A 14572-nucleotide genomic window follows, 5' to 3' on the forward strand; every position below is an offset into this window, starting at 1 on the left:
TGCCACATTCCTTAGTAGTGGTAGAGTCAGGGAAACGACACACGTGATGGTCATCTTTCCCTAATATGTTGCCACCACAGGTGGGCACTTGTCACAAACAGCAGCCATGGTGAAGGAGAAGAAAGGCAAGAATACATCATCTCAAATAACATAGTTATACATCGATAACAAACAAAACAAGCATTGAAAATGCAATAGGTCTCGCCTTTCATTAAGTGAAAGCCATTTGCTTTGCTATACAATACCATTAGCAAAGCAAACGGCTTTAACTTAACCAAAGGCGAGACCTATTGCATTTTCAATGCTTGTTAGATTATACTGTTGTTGCAGCAGCACACATTTTATACCTATTTCTTTTTAACTATTTCTGCCTCGCCTTTACTATTTTTGCCTCCAATGATTTTGAAGTACTTTTATTGTGTTTTGCGATTACACTGTTGTTTCAGCAGCACTCATTTAATGCATGTTTTGTAAAACAATTTCTTCCTCCGATGCCAACAGGTAAGCTTTTACAGTGCGGCCACAACACATAAATTAAATTTTTAAAAGGGCTTTTGGACCTAATCTGAGTTGTAATAGGGCCTAATAATGCCTCAGTGTCTACACCAACGAACAACTCACTCTTCACAAGAGCTAGCGAGCAGCCCCATCCCCCTGCGCACATTAAAATGTATACTAATACACTACGTGTACACTGTAATAAGCCAAGTGCCTCAGCAGAAATAGCCACTGCGTAAACAGCAACCCTCAAAACATGTAGGGCGGCACACTATGGTAAGCACAGATTTTCAGCTTAGGTGTTATAAAGCCACGCCCGTCGGCCACGCCCCTTGGAGAGACCCCCAGGTTTTTTCATCCCACTGAAATCCCTGCTTTTAACACAAAGTAGACTACTGGGGGTGATTGTTGGGTGAATACTGATTCCTCGAAAAAGGAGAACACGGGTTTCCGTCAGCGGACCTGCTTCTTCTTTTGATTAAGGAATCCTTCAACAAACTAGCACCTCCCTTCTCCAGGCGGCCACGGTGTAACATTTTCCAAGCGGACGGTGTTTTGAGTGACGCCTACACTAGTTGCTTGCTTTTTACCCATCAGCACTTTGCATGTTGTTTTTTTAGCCAAAACGCACGATCTTAATAATGAACTACACTTCCCAGAATGCAACATGTAGTTCATTTAAAACCGATAACTTGTGACAGGCTGAACGTGCCACACACCTGATGGGGTCTCATCTACTCGGCAGTTAATTCCCCGGTCACTTACCGGTAATCTTCATTACTCCGAGACCTTGTCTTCCTCGCCACAGTAATCACCATTGAGCCTCCGGCACCCACAGAAACTCCAAGTAAAAGTTATCATTCTAGTCTCCCTCTCCCTCTCCCAATATGGACCCCGGTGGCAACAGCCAATCCCATAAAGGGATACATAATCAGCAAACCGATCTGAAATCCAAGCCGTATACATGAAGCCACCAAGAGGGCCGGGAGGGAAGGGAAACTCTACTGTGGCGAGGAAGACAAGGACTCGGAGTAATGAAGATTACCGGTAAGTAACCGGGGCATTACCTCCACGTCCGTCTTCCTCGCCACAGTAATCACCATTGAGCCGATACCAAAGCAGATCAGCTTCATGAAAGAAAAACAGCCCACACCAGGAAGGCAGTATAACAACAAGTTTAATAACAATAGGCAAACAAACAAATTAAGCCCCCTCAAGGAACACCAGCACTCAGTACAGAAGAGGCAAAGGAAACCGAGCCCCAACCTGAAGACGGTATTGCGACATGAATGTATGAGGGGATGACCAAGTGGCAGCCCGGCAAACATCCTCCATGAAGACCCCTTTAAACGCCACCCAGGAGACCGCAACAGACCTGGTGGAACGCCCCTGAATAGGAAGAGAGGGCATCTCGGAAACAGAATCATACGCCAACAAAATAGTCTCCTTAATCCAACGACTGACCATGGAAAGGGAAGGTTTCAAACCTCGACGGGACAAACCAAAATTGACAAATAAATTGTCCACCTTACAGAAGGAAGACGTGCGGGATAAATAAACCTACAAGGCATGTTGAACATCCAAAAGATGTAAAAGAGACTCCTCATCCGAGGAAGGATCCGGGCAAAGAACAGGAAGGACTACCTCTGCAGACCGATGAAAGAAGAAATCAACCTTCGGCACAAACGTAGGTTGAGGGCGCAAGACCACACGATCCATCAAAACAACCAAAGATGGAGCAGACCGGAGGAAAGCCCCCAACTCCCCAATACGCCTGGCAGAAGCAATTGCCATACGAAAGACGACCTTAAGCGTCAAAAATTTCAAATCAATCGTCTCCAAAGCTCGAAAGGAGCCAATTGTAATGAACATAAGACCAAAGGAAGGTCCCAAGGAGGAGGACATAGGATAGGACGGGGTCGCTGGAAAGAAAGAGACTTATAAAGCCGCACCACCAAAGGATCCACTGAAACCAAAGGAAGGACATGAAACGCCCGAATGGCGGCCCACTGAGCACGAATAGTAGAAATGGCCAAACCCAACTCAAAACCCTCATTCAGAAAATCAAGAATTCGAGTCGGGTCCAAAGAAGCCATAGACAAATCGTGACGAAGACACCAAGAAGCAAAGTTGTACCAATGCTTAGCATAGGATTTTAACGTAGAAGGCCTCCCGGACCGCTGAATAACACCAGCAACAGCCAGCGAACAACCACCACGGATCAGGGAATCCCTCTCAAGAGCCAGGCCCACAGACCCAGGTATCGGAACACAGGAAGCGGAAGAAGAGGGCCCAACAGAGGGAAGAAACAAGTTACTTACCTGTAACTTTAGTTCTCCAGTATTGGTAACTTTCATAGATTCCCATTGCTTGTATCATTCCCCGTCGTCGGACTGGGAGCCTCGGAAATAATAAATATATATATATATATAAATATATACTTAGGTAAATACACCCTAATAGGTGTAAAAAGTAAAAAATTAGGCCTAGGCCTCATTATATTTTGCAGCCTATAGGTGTCCTTATGTAAAAGGACCCAAACTCACATTAGCAACCAATCAGATTAGCCTCACCCTGTGGAACCTTCCTGAGAAAGCTCAGAGCCTCAGATTTTCGTAGCCGTTGCTTTGCCACATAATCACCTAGCCCAGAAGTGAGCTTTCCCAGGGGAGGCGGGTGGGCGCATGGGAATCTATGAAAGTTACCAATACTGGAGAACTAAAGTTACAGGTAAGTAACTTGTTTCTTACTCCAGTATTGGAACTTTCATAGATTCCCATTGCTTGTATCAGAGTAGAAAGCAGTTAGCATACCTCAAACATTTCGTGCATAGTTATAGAACCATTATAAACCAATGATATTATACATCATAACAACAATAAATCAGTAACCATATCATAATAAACGAAATGTTTGAAAAAACAGGAGGAGGGAAGAGAGGAAAGCTCACCTCTTACTGGAAGAGATTTCTCAGGACTGCTTGTCCAACAGCCGAATCCCCCTTTGCAGCCGCCTCCAGGCAGTAGTGCCTCGTGAATGAGTGAGTACTGCTCCAGGTGGCCGCTCTGCAAATATCCTTTATCGATACTCCAGCAAACAGCGCTGTTGACGATGAGATCGATCTTGTGGAGTGCGCCTTCACCTGTCCTTCCAACGGTTTGCCTGCCGCCTGGTGGCAGAAACGGATCGCACTCGATATCCATCTGGAAATTCCCTGCTTTGACAAAGGAAATCCTTTTCTTGGGGCCCCGAAAGCCACAAACAGCTGGGGCGTCTTCCGAAATCCAGCTGTGCGTTGCAGATAAAATTTCAGACATCTCTGAACGTCCAGAGAATGAAGTGTCCTCTCAGCCTGAGTGGAAGGCCGAGGAAAAAAAGAATTCAGAACCACCGGTTCATTAAGATGAAAGTCTGTCGGTACCTTCGGAATGAACTTGGGGTTCATTCGTAGGATCAATGTATCATTCTTGAACTGCAAGAAAGGTTCTTTGATAGTTAAAGCCTGAAGTTCTCCTACTCTCCTTGCAGATGTGAGTGCCAGAAGAAGCGCCACTTTCCATGATAGGAACTTCAGGTCTGCCCTATGTATTAGCTCAAATGGCGATCTCATCAGTTGAGCCAGGACCACATTCAAGTGCCAAACCGGAGGTGGGGGCCTAACTGGCGGAAAAACTCTAAACAGCCCTTTCAGGAATTGCTTTATTATCCTTGTTGATAGTAGAGAAGGGCCCGATCTTGTCCTTCTGTACCTGGAAATAGCTGCCAAGTGGACCTAGATGGAAGCATGAGCCAGACCTGCCTGTGCCAAAGATAGAATGTATGGCAAGAGCTGATGAGAATGGATGCACTCCATCTCTCTGGCACCATAAATAGAACCTTTTCAATTTCGCTCTATATGTCTTATTAGTGCTAGGAGCTCGTGCCTGTGACAAAATGTTCCTGCATTCTTCTGAAATGTCTAAATCCTTAAACTCTCTGTGTTCAGGAGCCAAGCTGTCAACTGAAGCGAGCTCGGGTTCGGGTGGAGAACCTGGCCGTTGTACATTGATAGAAGGGTCTGGTTGGGGTGCAGATGAATGGGCCGCTTTTCCGATAGAAGAAGCAACTCCGTGTACCAGAACTGGCGAGCCCAGGCAGGCGCTATTAGTATCATCCTGCACTTGTCCAGCTTGAGCTTCTTGAGGACACGAGGAATCAGGGGAAATGGCGGAAAGGCGTAAACAAATGTGCCGGACCAAGACATCAAAAGGGCATTCCCCAGTGACCCTCGATGGTGTTCCCTGCTCGCATAACACCGGCATTTCTTGTTCCTCGGTGTTGCAAACAGGTCGATCGCTGGGGTTCCCCAACGGGAGAAGATGTCCTTGACCACTGTGTTGTCCAGTTCCCACTCGTGTGAGACTGCCCTCAAGCGGCTTAGCGTATCTGCCTTCGTGTTGCATACTCCTGGAAGGTGTTCCACCACGAGCGTGATGTTCTGTGAGATCACCCACTCCCACAGCAGCTGGGCTTCCTGAGAAAGCAGTTGCGATCTTGTGCCGCCCTGCTTGTTGACGTAATGCATTGCGGTGGTGTTGTCCGTACGCACCAGGATGGCCGAATTTGAAATCCTTGGAAGGAACGCCAACATCGCCAACCGAATAGCCCTTAGCTCCAGAACGTTGATATGCAAGCGACGTTCTACTGGTGTCCAGTGGCCACTGACCTGGAGATCTTGCATGACCGCTCCCCAACCCTGAAGGGAGGCGTCTGTGGTAATGACGCGAGGAGCCGGTGCCGCTCTGAAACTGAGACCCACTGCGAGGTGAGATTTCTTCATCCACCATGAAACCGTCCGTTTCATCTGCTGGGTGACCGTTACTTTGTCGTCGAACGACCCTTCCACTTGTCTCCACTGAAGGTCCAGTTCCTCCTGCAAGGGGCGCATTCGCAGCCTGCAGTGCGGAATCAATTGAATACAGGATGAAATCGACCCTAGAAGAGATTTGTACATCCTGACTGTCATCCAAGTTTTCCTCTGCAGCCGAGCGGCTGAAGACATGAGTTTCATCTGTCTCTCTTCCGATGGGAAGGCTTTGCACAACTGAGTATCGAGTATCGCTCCCAAGAACTTCACCATACCTGACGGTTGAAGAACCGATTTCTCTCTGTTGAGTTGCAAGCCCAGATGAATGAAGAGGCTCAAGCATGTGTCCACTGCTTCTGTTGCCTCTTGGAAGCTTGGTGCCTTCAGCAGCCAGTCGTCTAAGTACGGGAATACTTCCAGCGACTGTCTTCTCAGAAAAGCTGCTACCGGGGCCAGCACCTTTGTGAATATCCGAGGAGCGGATTTTAATCCAAATGGGAGCACCATGAACTGGAAGTGACTCTTGCCCACTGTGAAGCGAAGAAAACGTCTGTGAGCCGGATGGATCGGGATATGAAAATAGGCATCTTCCAGGTCTAGTGTAGCCATGAAATCGCCTGGATTCAAGAGGCGCAATATGTCCTAGAGTGAAATCATCCGAAACAACAGCTTTACGAGATAGGTATTGAGCTCCCTTAAGTCCAGGATCGGACGCCACTTTAGTTTCGTTTTTCGGATCAGAAAAAATCTTGAATAGAAACCTTCTCCTCTTTGTGATAGGGGAACACGTTGGATCGCCCTCTTCTGAAGCATTTGTTGAACTTCCAATTGCAGAAGGTTTAGATGTTTTGAAGTAGTGGCGTGGGGAGCTCTTGTAGGTGGAAACTCCTGGAATTCTAGCGTATGCCCATGTCGGATGATGTTCAATACCCACTGATCCGATGTTATTTCTTCCCAGCTGCTCAGATGTTGAGATATCCTGCCGCCCACTGGAGATACCAGAGGCGGAGGAACAGTTGGCAGAGTCAGGAGGCCGCTATTGACGCTTGCCAGCGTCTTTGCCCTGACGCCCTTGACGTCCACGAGCGTTCTGACGAGAGAACGATTGAGACTGTGACTGTCGCTGATAATATTGATTGCCGTACTGTGGTCTGTACGACTGCGACTGCTGCGAGTATCGCTGTTGCTGATAACCACCTCTTGGCGAAGTGAAGCCTCTTCCTCTCGCTCCACGGAATGGTGTCTTTCTATATTGTAGGTTCCCCAGAGCCCTTGCTGTCTCTGTGTCCTTCTTTATTCCCTGTAGGGTGTCATCAACATGTTTCCCAAATAACATGTCCCCATCAAAGGGCAAGTCCAGAATCTTATTTTGGACCTCTGGTCGAAAGTAAGTCGCTCGTAGCCACCCCTGCCGTCGAAGAACAGCCGCGCTGCCAAGAGCACGGAAAGAAATGGTGGCGATGTCCATCGCACAATCAATCATTTCCGAAGAAGACCGTTGTCCTTCTTCCAGAAGTTTCTGTGCTTCGGCTCTAGGGTCATCCGCCAGCAATTCCACATAGTGTGCCACATCACTCCACATCTGGCGGTCGTATCTTGCTAGAATCGCCAAGGCATTGGCCGCCCTGACCAGCAAGCTAGCCATAGACGAAAATCGCTTTCCAGCGTTGTCTAACCTTCTACCCTCCTTGTCCGGTGGAGTTGTGAGGGTGGCCGAAGGATTCCGTGATTTCTTCTGCGCCGCCTGCGATATGACTGAGTCTGGTCTAGGTTGTCCAATCAAGCAGGCGGGACTGTCATCCGGAGCTTTATACTTTTTCTCCAAGCGTGGAAGTGTTGGAATGACTGTCGCTGGAGACTGCATCACCTTCTTTCCTTCATCCCAAATGTGCTCTACAATGGGAATCGAACGCACTGTCTTACGGTATGCCTCTTTAAAATCATACAAAAAACAATCCGTAGATGTTGCCGGCATGGCTAGCTTAAAGCGTGCCGTGGCTCTTTCCATCAAGCTGAAGAAACCTCCCACATCCGCCGGAGGTGAATCTACCGGGTCCGGCACCGGAGAAGCCGGATCCTGTGCTATATACTGGTTCCATTCGTTATCAGGATTCTGATCCTGGTTGTGTTCATCCTCATCCGAGGTATCATCTTGGACCTGTGTCTGCCGAGGATATTCCCTCTCTTCTTCCCCCTGTGAAGGGGCCACAGACTGAACTGCCATCACCTGTGGCTGAACATGCGCCTGACCTTCCACTGGTCGCGACCTTTGCCTGCTTCTATACTCCTCCAGCATTGCTCTCAAGTCCGTCAAAAGACTCATAGGCATTGTAACCGTGCCCTGTTGTGCCTGAGTTTCCTGGTATGCGACCTGTTTTTGTCGTCGCTGCTCCTGCCCATAATAGTACTCATCATCCTGGTCAGAATCGTGGTATTTCAGATGCAACTGAGATGGGCTATATGCATCCCCATACATCTCATTCTCCGAGTACTCATCCTCGTCCAACAACAGGGCTGGGGGTAATGATGACACCTTTCTAGGTGAAGTCATATCCGGAGTTATTCTCCTCTTCCTGGCGCCTCTATCACCTGCCGTCGACGGCATCTCCATAGTCTGAACCGTCGTCGACGGGACTGTCGACGAGATAAACTTCACCGTCGACGGGATCGCCATCGTCGACGGGCTCGTCATCGTCGACGGGTTCGTCATCGTCGACGGAACTGCCATCGTCGACGGGCTCACCCTCGTCGACGAGATCGTCGTCGTCGACGAGATTGCCACCGTCGACGGGATAGTCATCGTCGACGGAATTGTCTTCGTCGACGAGGTGGTAACCGTCGACGTAGTCATCGTCGTCGACGCTGTCGTCGACCCAGTCTTCGTCGACGGCATCGTCGTCGAGGTCCTCGTCGACGCCGTCGTCGTCGTCATCCTCGTCGTCGATGGATGGCTCGTCGACGTATGAGGAGACAAAGTCACCACAGAGGCTTTAGAGCCTTTTTTGACCACTGTTGAAGCCTCTACAGTTGGTTTCTTGAAGGACTTAGAAACTTTCTCCTGATGTGAAGGCCCAGCCGAGCCCTCATCCAGTTTTGCCTTCTGCACCTGAGGTGCTAGCCTTTCCCTCTCCTTTACACTCTCGTGAGGAGATTCGCTAGGCCCGGGCTTGCCAGACCTATCAGAGGTCCCACGCATAGCCTTTGAGGGGGGTTCAGATGAAACTTCCTCAGATGGTACACCCCTCTTCAAAGATGTCTTGGAAGATGATGATCTGGCATCTTCATCATCACTAGAAACCACTTCTTCCTTCTTTTCCAACTTTCTAAGCCAAAGAAGTAACCTTCCTTCACAATCACGAAGGGTCTTAACAGACATCATCCTGCATATCTTACAACCCTCTGGCTTGTGGTCAGGGTATAAACAGTATATACAATCCTTGTGTTTATCCTCAGTATAAAGTCGTTTTTTGCCACAAGTGGCACAAGGCCTGAAAAGGCTCTTCTTTTCCTTATCAGCCATAGTAAGAATTCAAAGGAATCCTGTCAAAAAACAGCTTAAATAGTACCTCAAAGTAGAAGTTAGAGCAGAGCTCTAAGGAGACTCCCTGTCATCAACGATGCGGTAGAAAATCTGAGGCTCTGAGCTTTCTCAGGAAGGTTCCACAGGGTGAGGCTAATCTGATTGGTTGCTAATGTGAGTTTGGGTCCTTTTACATAAGGACACCTATAGGCTGCAAAATATAATGAGGCCTAGGCCTAATTTTTTACTTTTTACACCTATTAGGGTGTATTTACCTAAGTATATATTTATATATATATATATTTATTATTACCGAGGCTCCCAGTCCGACGACGGGGAATGATACAAGCAATGGGAATCTATGAAAGTTCCAATACTGGAGTAAAGGCACACCCCGGCGTCACAGCCAATTCCAATAACATGGGAAACCATGGGCGACGACTCCACCCCGGAACAATCAGAAGGACAAAGGACCCCTCCCTCTTGATTTTCTGCAAGACAGCTGGAATCAGGGGAACAGGGGGAAAGGTATACAAGAGGCCTCGTGGCCAATGGAATGACAGAGCATCCACCCTCCAAGCTTCCCGGCAAGGTATAATTGTGCAAAAGCATCGGAACTTGGCATTGGACCGGGAAGCAAAGCGGTCCACAATCGGAGAATCAAACATCCGCCTCAACTTCCTGAACATCAAGTGTGTCAGGGACAACGACCCCATGGACGGAAACACAAGGCTCAGACAGTCTGCCACAGTGTTCTGCCGACCAGGTAGATAAATCGCAGACAGAGACGCCAGGTGTAACTCTGCCCAAGAACAAATCCGACGACTGAGGCAACTGAGAGAAAGAATTCTGCAACCCCCCTGATGGTTGACATATGACATCACCACCTGATTGTCCGTCCGGACCTGCACATGGTGACCCAACAGATGATCCGAGAATGCCAACAGGCCCAACTGAACTGCCTTCAGTTCCTTGTAGTTGGATGAAGAGGATATCACAGAGTGAGACCAAACCCCTTGCGTCGTCGAATCCCCTAGAGTAGCACCCCAGCCCAAAAGGCTGGCATCGGTAGTGAGAATCCGAGACGGAAGAACCAGAAAGGGGCGACCCCGAGACAGATGAACCTTGTCCAACCACCAACCCAGGACCACCCAAATCTTGGTTGACACAGGGATCAATACACTCATATCTTGAGAACAGGGGACCCAATGCAATAAAATGTGGGACACCACTGGATACATGTGTAGGCGAGCCCAAGGCACCAACAACAAAGATACTGACATTAGACCCTGCACCCTCAACCATAGGTTCACAGGATGAGAAGGACCCAACAACAGGGATCGAACAGCAGATATCCTGAGCAGGAACCAGGGAGGACTTCGGGACATTCACCAGGAATCCGTGAATTTCCAGGACATGGCACACCCTCCAGATATGCAACTCCGCCTTCGAAAGAGAAGAAGCAGAAATAAAAATATCGTCAAGATATGGAAAAACACTAATGCCCTCCCCATGTAAATGACCAACAAGAGGAGCCAGAACTTTTGTAAAAACTCTGGGTCAAGAGCAGAGTCCAAAAGGCAATACCTGAAACTGATAGTGCCGACCCAGGACACAGAACCGTAGAAACCGCTGAGAGTCGGGGTGTAGAGGCACATGGAGATATGCATCCTCTAGGTCTATCGAGGCCAGAAAATCCCCTTAAGAAATAAGAGGAAGGATCACCTGGAGAGAAACCATCAAGGATTTCTGATGAGGAATGAAAGTATTCACCCATTTCAAATCCATCACAGATCTGAGATCCCCTGTGCATTTGGACACCAGGAACAGAATAGAATAAACCCCCTACCCCAATTGATCCCTTGGTACGGGAATCACCGCCCCTTTTTGCACAAGGGAAGCGATGCCGTCCAAAAGCGCCACCTTTTTCAGAGCGTCTCTGGGACAAGGAGTGGACCTGAAACAGTCTGGGGGAGTCTAGGTAAATCCAAGACGAAAACCTTCGGAAATCACCTGAAGGACCCACTGATCTGAAACAGTCTCGTTCCAAGAGTCCCGGAAGATACTCAGACGACCCCCAACCGGACCCACTCCAGGAGCAACCCAGTCATGATTTTGAAGCGGGAGAGGAGGAGGCAGAAGCGCTGGAGAACCGGGACTTGTCAGAGGAAGGAGTACCCCGGCCACGCCCCCTCCCACAAAAGGGCTGATGTGCACGGCCCCTCCGTGAAGGACCAAAAGCCCTCTGTGACCCAAAAGCACGGAAGCGACCAGCCCGGTCAGGTGCAAGCAGCTTACGGTCCTCCGCCATCTTCTTAACCATTTCATCCAATGGGGAACCAAACAGCTATACACCAGTAAAGGGAATTTTCATCAATAGACCCTTCTGCGCAGCATCAGCCTTCCATGAGCGGAGTCACAACTGCCTCCTAGCAGCAACTGAAGACCATGCCGCAGAAGCAGCCGCCTCTAAAGAATCAAATGAAATGTCAGAAAGCAGACGAACCTGCTGCTCCATCATAGCCAGCGTAGAAGACACATCTTCCCCCTGGTCCAACAATTCCGCCAACGATTGAAAGTCTTTAAGCAAAGATTGGATGGCGTAATAAGAATAGGCAGCCGCCCGGATGGAAAAATTTGCAGCAGCAAAAGTGAGCTTCACTTCACTATCAATCTTAAGATCCACCGGGTCAGCAGGAGAGGAATCCTCAGAAACAACAGTTCCATGAGATGACATACTAGCCATCAATAAATCAACCTTTACTGAGGAAGGAAACTTCACAGAAAAGTCTTGCAAAGGATAACGCTTATTCAAAAAATGAGGAAAAGCGCCCTTGTCCACATCCTTCCATTCCGTTTCCAAAACCTTCAAAACAGACGAATGAAGGGGCAAAGATTCTGGTTCTTGACGCTGATATTGCGCAAAGAAGTCATCCTCCAAATCCACAACAGAATCAAGAAAAACCACATTTGTGCGTATGTGGCCAAGCACCACCTTTAGGTCGGCACCCTGAACAAAACGTCCACTGACGTCCACATCCTCCTCCGTATCTGAATCAAGATCAGGATCAGCATCCGTTTTAGCCTTCTTAGTAGGAGGAACAGACACTTTATCTTGCAAAGCAGCAGCCACCGCAGAATTTATCATTTTCTGCAAGACATCCAAAGAAGGAAGTGCCACCCCAGAACCAGAAGCGACATCTATGGAACCAGGATCAGTCACAAGAGACGAACCACTCTCCATGACCACCAAAAGCAAGTGAACCAACACAGGTATCAGACGGCAAATATGACCGTCGTAAAAGGCCGTACGTCGCTAGGCAACACCAACTAACCCTCCCACTGCACGCTCATTATACAACGATAAAAGCGGAGGAAGTCCGGCGCCCCCTCCTAACGAAGCCGCCAGACCCATCGTCAATCTGCAACATGCAGCGGAGTAAAACAAGGTGAGTAAACGGAGAAGCTCAACAACTCCGTTTAGTAATGGGGAAGAACAACATACCAGAACCGTGCACTGTCCGATATGCAGGACGCGCGTTATAAAACTTCAAAATGAGTCAAAAAGACCGCTAAAGCAGGTCAAAGACTCGCGTGTCCCCGCAATGGAGGCCGGATCCCAAGCGAACCAACCTCCATGAAACTCTGAGTCCACTAGAGCAGGATGAGGAGAAAGCGGTAGATGAGGGGAACAAAAAATATTAAATACAACAAACACCAACATTCCCCAACATCAAACCCCACAAGGACCCAGAGTCCAGCCAACGCAGGACCCAGCCCCACTTACCCGCATCGCAGGCACACAGCACTCGGAGTAGTGCAGAGACAAAAACACAGATCATTTTGCTGATTATGTGTCCCTTTATGGGATTGGCTGTTGCCACTGGAGGCCATATTGGGAGAGGGAGAGGGAGACTAGAATGATAACTTTTACTTGGAGTTTCTGTGGGAGCCGGAGGCTCAATGGTGATTACTGTGGCGAAGAAGACGGACGAGGAGGTAATCAAGCTTTTAGCTCGCTTTGCTGTGTGTGGCTTTAGTCTGAGGGCCCTTTGCAGTTCGAGGAGACGCTTAGGCAATGCACCCCGTCTTTACGCAGTACTACAGCCCACACGCTAGTCCTGAGCTGCAGTACCCCCTCCTACCGCAGTACTGGGGACCCACAGACCTACAGCACAGCATGCTGCTCTGGTATGGGATCCCTCCGGAGGCTTTACCAGCGCACCGCAGTCCTCACCAGCAGCTCACGCTCATTCCAGTACTGTCACTCAAGCTCACTCTGCCAGTGCTCCTCGACTACAGCCGTTCTTTCTGTTCCAGTACTGGAACCCAAACAAAGCTCTGTCAGTGCACCCCAACATTGGCCCGCGCTCTTTGCCTCTCAAGTAAGGAAATCCACACAGTGCTCGGACTGTGCAGATCAATTTTGCCTACACTACCTCTTTCTGTCACTGCTCATTCCCCAAAACATCTCACGCCCATCCAAACAATATAAATATAAAATATGTCCACAGAAGCCCCTGGGCCAGAGCGAGTAAACCTCTGCCAAGTGATTCAGTAATCGTACGGCCTTTTCTCATTCTTGGAAATTATTGATTGGACTCTGCTGTCAAATTACTCACGTATCCATCACAATTTAAAATATTCTACTGCACAAACCTGCTAGAAATCCAATTTAAGCAAGCAAGCATTATCCTGCCTGCAACTCAGGAGCCGTTATTTGTAGATTTACCACCCTGCCATTTTCTTATTTGTCTCCTGGACCTTCTATTTGTTTCTTATTCACAGGGGTGTTCTAAAACAGCAGAAACTAGGTCTAATTTTAGCAAGGCCAATTCAGGATTCAACTCCTCTGCAGTTAGCAAATTGAGTACCATTAAAGTGTGCAATGGAAACACTCGTTACTTACGGCGCCTAGGAAAACGGGGACGCTTAAGATGAATCGGTTAAAAAACACAAGCGCTCACCATTGCCTTGTCTTCCCTGTGACCCAGTGCGCCTCTGAGCTCCGTGCCTGCTTCAAGGGAGAAAGTCTTAGTTTGCAGCAGATTGCTGTGTGTGTTCCCCCTTGACGTTGTCAAGGCTGAAAAAGCCTGATGTATCTACAGCGCTCCTTTGCAGCAGACCGAGTCGACGGGTGCAACAGTCAAGTCTTTGTGGCGCAGAAGGCGCGGCAGGTGGCTCAGTTTTGTTCCTGCGACAAACAAAATAAAGAACAGATACAATACAGACAGAACCATGACAGAATCTGACAGTTTTGTCCTACCCTTTTGCAAGTGCGCATTGGGCCGGCGCCCAGGGCTCCGACTTTCAGAGGTACGCTGGAGGGCCTGCAGCAGTGTATTTGAACCCTTGTCCAAAAGACTGTTGGTGCCTTGGCAGCTTTTTGTTTGTTAGGTCGAGGTACTATCCGGTTAGTCAGAACCGGAAGTAGCGAGATCTTATGTTTCTTAGAGGGGCTCTTTATCCCGCCTCTAATTTTGGCTCTCTCCCATTGGCTGGCTTCCTAAATGGAGACCAGCCATTGGAGGAGAGAGCCGTCACTCCAAATAGGCTCCGTCCTTTTCGGATTTGGAGGTGTGTTCGGTGTTCTTCTTTCCACTTTTTAGGCACGCCTACTTTTGAACACCGAACACGCCCCCAATCCGAAAATTCTACAACGTTGTGTCCGCCATTATTTCGTTTGTCTCCCTATGAGGATGGTTTCG

The 14572-nt window shown here is 48.6% G+C and overlaps 1 protein-coding gene across 2 annotated transcripts in view; it reads right to left on the minus strand.

The window, feature by feature from the left end:
• Nucleotides 1-14572, minus strand: part of TMCC2 (transmembrane and coiled-coil domain family 2) — a 521381-nt gene that overhangs the window by 23182 nt on the left and 483627 nt on the right. Inside the window, exon 5 of one of the 2 annotated variants that reach the window (XR_013594933.1) lies at nt 13832-14058. The exons of the other annotated variant lie outside the window; for it this stretch is intronic. The gene's annotated coding sequence lies outside the window, so the exon portion shown is untranslated. The remainder of the gene's footprint in view (nt 1-13831; nt 14059-14572) is intronic. 2 annotated transcript variants of the gene reach the window in all.

This window comes from Lissotriton helveticus, chromosome 5_1, assembly GCF_964261635.1.
Source record: "Lissotriton helveticus chromosome 5_1, aLisHel1.1, whole genome shotgun sequence".
Classification (NCBI taxonomy): Eukaryota; Metazoa; Chordata; class Amphibia; order Caudata; family Salamandridae; genus Lissotriton; species Lissotriton helveticus.